Source organism: Dermacentor andersoni, chromosome 7 (assembly GCF_023375885.2).
Source record: "Dermacentor andersoni chromosome 7, qqDerAnde1_hic_scaffold, whole genome shotgun sequence".
Taxonomy (NCBI): Eukaryota; Metazoa; Arthropoda; class Arachnida; order Ixodida; family Ixodidae; genus Dermacentor; species Dermacentor andersoni.
Window position 1 is genome coordinate 114,933,815 of NC_092820.1, and position 5,080 is coordinate 114,938,894.

Here is a 5,080-nt window from a genome sequence, read left to right on the forward strand (position 1 = left end):
TCACGTGTCACCACGTGCGATGTTACAGTGCAAACACGTGTACGTAGATGCTCTAGCACGTGTGTGTCATACTCCGGCTTGAAGCGTGGCGGCCGTGAGGGGAATGGAAAACGGCGTTCAGTTTGAAATTTGAGGTCGTTCCGCAGTGCGTAGCGATGTAATACTTTGCAGACAAGATCGTTATCACGCAGCGTATGCTCTGCGCTTGTCAGCTCAATATGACCAGACGTCGTGAGGGGCTCTTTAAGGAACTGTGAATAACTTGTTCGTCCTTATTGTGAATATGAGTGTATCTCTGTTTCAGGAAAATGTCAAAACTTCCTGCTGGATGCAGAAAACTGCTGTCTACAAGTCAGGCTGTTTGTGAGTGGTCGTATGGCATATTTTTCATTCATATTTCTCAAGTGCTCACTTAGACATTAGTTTATAGAAGACACCACATTGCACTTAATTCAGATAATCTTTTTTTGGGAAACCGAGTGTATCGTGTGCTTTCATATATCACATGGCAACGATGGTAGGGAGAGACTGCCGTGACTGTGACAGAAACGCCTAATTTATTTGGCCTAGTTCCCGAGGACAATGTAGCACCTGTATGAAGGGGCTTTTGTTTTCAGAGAGTGCAGTCCAGTTTTTACTAACACATTGTTCCTTTAATCCGACTTTGCAGTCAGCCTGTTTAATAATGTCTTTTTTTTTTAAAACTAAGGCTTCAGTTATGGGTTTGCAGCTGTATTCCTTGAAATCATGCAAAGCAGCCATCACCAGGTAGTTGTAATATTTTGTCTTCATTTGGGCAGTATTTCAGACATATCTATTGCTTGTAATACTTTCCCGAAAACACTAGCATATGGCTGGGAGTGGTAGCTAACTGGGCAAGTTCACATCAGACCAGTTTAGAAAATGCACAAAGAACAAAGGACAAGGCGAAGGACAAGGACAAAGGCAAGGCATGTGGTGTCATCCTATTTCGTCTTTGTCTCTTGTTCTGTATGGCTTTTCTAGAATGAATAGTAGCACACAGTGACCACCGCTTTTATCCTAACTGTAAGGTTTACAGCTTAGGACTTGTGACTCAAATTTTTAGCGAGACATTTTTTTATTCCAGACCCTTCAGTACATTAGATTTCTTTGCTTGCATTGTTTGCCTGGGAAATGTGAAGAACATCATCATTTGTGCTCCTTGTTGTTAAAGGAGCAAGCTGCTGTGAAAATGTAAATTGATTTCTACTCCTATTGACAATGAAAATTCCACAGGAGGCAGGCAAAACAACAATGCCATGTGTTATACTAACCGATGCATGGAAGGCAATTATTTTGACCCGTAAACCCCTGAATTTGTTTTGTGCCTTGTGGCCGCTACTTCCTGTGAGATAATGGTTGGCATTTAAACAATTGGTTTTGGGAACAAGGCACTAATGTCAATATACCTCTTCATGGTTACCCGGCAATGCATAGCGAAGCATATGGCCGCACCTTATTTTAAATAAAACTTGCGTGTAGCAATAAGTTGCAGTGACATGACGTAGTTTCTCATTGTAACATTATTGGTTAAGGAAGGATTGATATATTTGTGAGGAATTGATAGTGCTCAAGACGAGCATTTTTATTTGCACATTCTAAATTGTACTTTTCGATCAGATGTCACAAACCAGTGTCCAGTGTTGTTGCTGTAATACGAGGGTGATTAAGAAAGTAATGCCTCCAGGCTTACTACTTATAGTACAGCAACCATTTTGAACTCTTTATCAATAATACACTGTTGTTTGAGATATATAATGTCGCCTGAACCACCTTTCTATCTCTTCGCGTTCCAAAGTAATTGAGCAATTCATGGCATAAAGTGTTGACGTCCAGTTGAAACAACGCGATGTAATTGAATTTCTCGCTGCGGAAGGTTGTGCGCCCATCGACATTCATTGCCGTCTGACAGAAGTTTACGGGGATGCCTGTGTTGAACTCAGCACTGTGCCGAGGTGGGCAAGGAATGTGAAAGATCAAAATCCTGCCGCATAAAATGTCCAGGACCAGCACCGGACTGGACGGCCGACAACGGCCTGTGATAAGGATCATCAACATCAGGGGGACGAGTTGATTCGAGGCAATCGCCGGATGAAGCAACATGAGATGGCAACAACATTCGCCATTTCCATTGGTTCAGTGAACCACATCATTAAAGACCTTCTACTTTACAGGAAGACTTGCGCTTGTTGGGTACCATGGCAACTGACGACTGATATGAAAAAAGTCGAAGAAGCATAGTCAACAAGTTCAAATCTTCTTGTAACCCAGGAGGTCCTAAATAATGTGGTTCACTGAACCAATGGAAATGGTGAGTGTTGTTGCAATCGGGTGTTTCTTGATCCTGCATTGCCCCAAGTCAACTCATCCGCCTGATGTTAATGATCGTCATCAGAAGCCGTTGTGGGCCGTCCACTTCAGTGCTGATCCTGGAGCTTTGATGTGGCAGGGTTTTGGTCTTTCTCAGTCCTTGTCCACCTCTGCACAGTGCTGACGTCAACAGAGGCATCCCCATAAACGATGAATGCTGATATTCACACAACCTTCCACAGTCAGAAATTCAATTACAGCCAGCTGTGTCAACTGGACGTCACCACTGGATGCCATGGATTGCTCGATTACTCTGGAACAAGAAGGGATAGGAAGGTGAGGCAAGCGACATTCTATAGCCTAAACATCAGTGCATTAATGATAACGAGTTCAAAATGTTTGTAGAACTATTGGCAAAGCACTGGGCTTGGAGGCGTTACTTTCTGAATCACCCTCCTATAATTGTGTAGCCTGTCTCCCCTACATTTATGATGCGGCAGTATTAAATGCCTTATTTTTTCCAAATAACAATTCCTTGCAAGGAAACACTATCTGTGCTTGTGTTCTTTATCCTGATCTTGATGGGATCATGAAATATTAAAGTGAATGACGCAGAGAAGCCCTGTTTCATGTACTATTCCTGACATTAAATTGCAGCAAATTGTTTTGCAGATATAAAAGATGCATGTCGCCACAGCGATCAATGAAGAAATGGTTTCATCTATGATGGCTCGCCTTTGGACTATGAAGCAACACAAAGGCATCACCAGCCTTGCCTCTGCCGTGGGACATTTGTTTGAATGAGACTGTTCTTCAATGTAGCATGCCCACAAGACTTGTCACCGCATACAAGGCTTAGTGCAAGCTCAGAATATTGTGCAGGAGGCTAGATTAAATGACGCTCAATGCAATCGCTCTTTCTGTATGTGGTAAAGGACCATTTCAGGCAGAATACTCACATGTGATTACATGTTTTTTTCTCAAAGTTGTTATGCCGTGCATTTGGAAAAACATTACCCATTGTATGCACACCATACATAACGTTTCTGTGTGCTAGCCTGACTGTAGGCTTATGAAACATACAATGAAGTGGATATGTACCCACTACAGCATACCGTACTTCAACACCCCTATGGCAAGGGCTCATATTGCTCATAACAACCTTACACCCTATGGGTCAAAGGGTAATATATTGGTCAAAAAGCCCTCAAGGAATAGGGTGTTATTGAAATACAGAACAACCATCATAAGGGTGTACTTCCCTATAAAAGCCAGCTTTTTCGAGGGTGTTAGCTATAGAAACTTGAAATACCCTTAGGGGTATAAATTATTTTTCAGTGCAGGATATCGCCAACCGTGAAATCTGTGTCAAAGCTTGTTTCAATTTTGTATCATATGGCCTCGCGATGGCATTCTTCAGGGCTGTGATTAAAATCGCATGCTTCAGGAACTTAGTGTGAGGACGTGCCCAGGATAAATCCTTTTTGTGTTTCAGGAGCATAGAATGAGTACAGTGGACTCTCGCACTGGTTAACGAGATAAAGAAGCATAATCTGGCTGCGCATGACGTGTTCTAACAGAAATGTGGCCTGTAGATGATGTAGAAGCTTAATGTGCCCTAATGTGGGAGAGGGCAGATCATATTAAAAATATTGGGCTTAAACGCTGTTTTGCATTCTTTCTTATACATGACATTTTTTTTATTTCATCGCAACGCATAGATCACAACCAAACTCGCCATATGATGCCACGGCTGCAAGTTTTTTTTTTTTTTTTGCTGCAGTTGCAAACCAACCAGCCCCATCATCAAAATAATTTCAGAATGCTTTACGGCAGTTTCATATGGAATGCGTATACATTGGTTTCCCTAATTCTCCACGGAGATTGAGAAGGACAAAAATGAAGATTTGGTTGTTCAAATGCTCTGTAACCTGTGGCAAACTCAAGAAAGCAACTGCCTTGGTGTATGTTTCCAAATACCAATGGAAAAGTGGTTGCAAGCTGGGAGCAGTACCTTTTGTTTTGAATTCTATGATAATAGGCCAATAAATATAAATTATCATTGCTATTACATTGCGCACATAGTAATTTATTCAGGAAACAATAATGCCATAGTGCTTTCTTGCACTCAAAGTAACACTTGGGTATCACCATTAAATTATATTTCGCATAACACGTAACAGGTCTGCGAGGAAGGCCGAATGTAAATCATAACCAATAATAACAAAGGGAAAACGTGGGTAGTGTGATAGAAAGGAGACTTCGCATATCTAGGCTTGCTTGATCTGCATTCATCAATTGATACATGCAGAGCGCGTTTGATTTCTGCTGCTTGGCGTGAGCTACGTTAGTTTGCTGAGCCATTGAGTTGCTGTTCATGCGAAAATTTGTTCAAGTTCTTTTAATTACCTTTCCGAGAATATTAATCATAAGACTGAAAAACACTGGCCCTATACCTATATATTACGTTAAATGTAAACTGCCGTCAATATGAACGGTCTCTTCCATAAGAAAAAAAAAACGAGAGAAATACCTAAGAGCACGCGATTCATGAGTGGGATGATGAAAAATTCGTAGATAAGCAAGAAAACTACGAAGGTATTTATTGACAGAAGCTCTGCGTTATAGGTGCCGTTGTGTTTGAAGTTCGACTAACAGGCATTTATTCGCTATTATTCGCTATATATTATTCGCTCAATTATATCGCAGACGTAGGTAATATTTGAAACATTCCTGGACGACCCACCAG

At 41.4% G+C, this 5,080-nt stretch overlaps 1 long non-coding RNA gene across 1 annotated transcript; it reads left to right on the forward strand.

The window, feature by feature from the left end:
• The first annotated feature begins 300 nt into the window (after nucleotides 1-300).
• On the forward strand, nucleotides 301-4,399 carry LOC140219318 (uncharacterized). Its single transcript, XR_011895508.1, has 2 exons — nucleotides 301-363; nucleotides 3,004-4,399. It is a non-coding gene; the product is annotated as an uncharacterized lncRNA (long non-coding RNA).
• The last annotated feature ends 681 nt before the right edge of the window (nucleotides 4,400-5,080 follow it).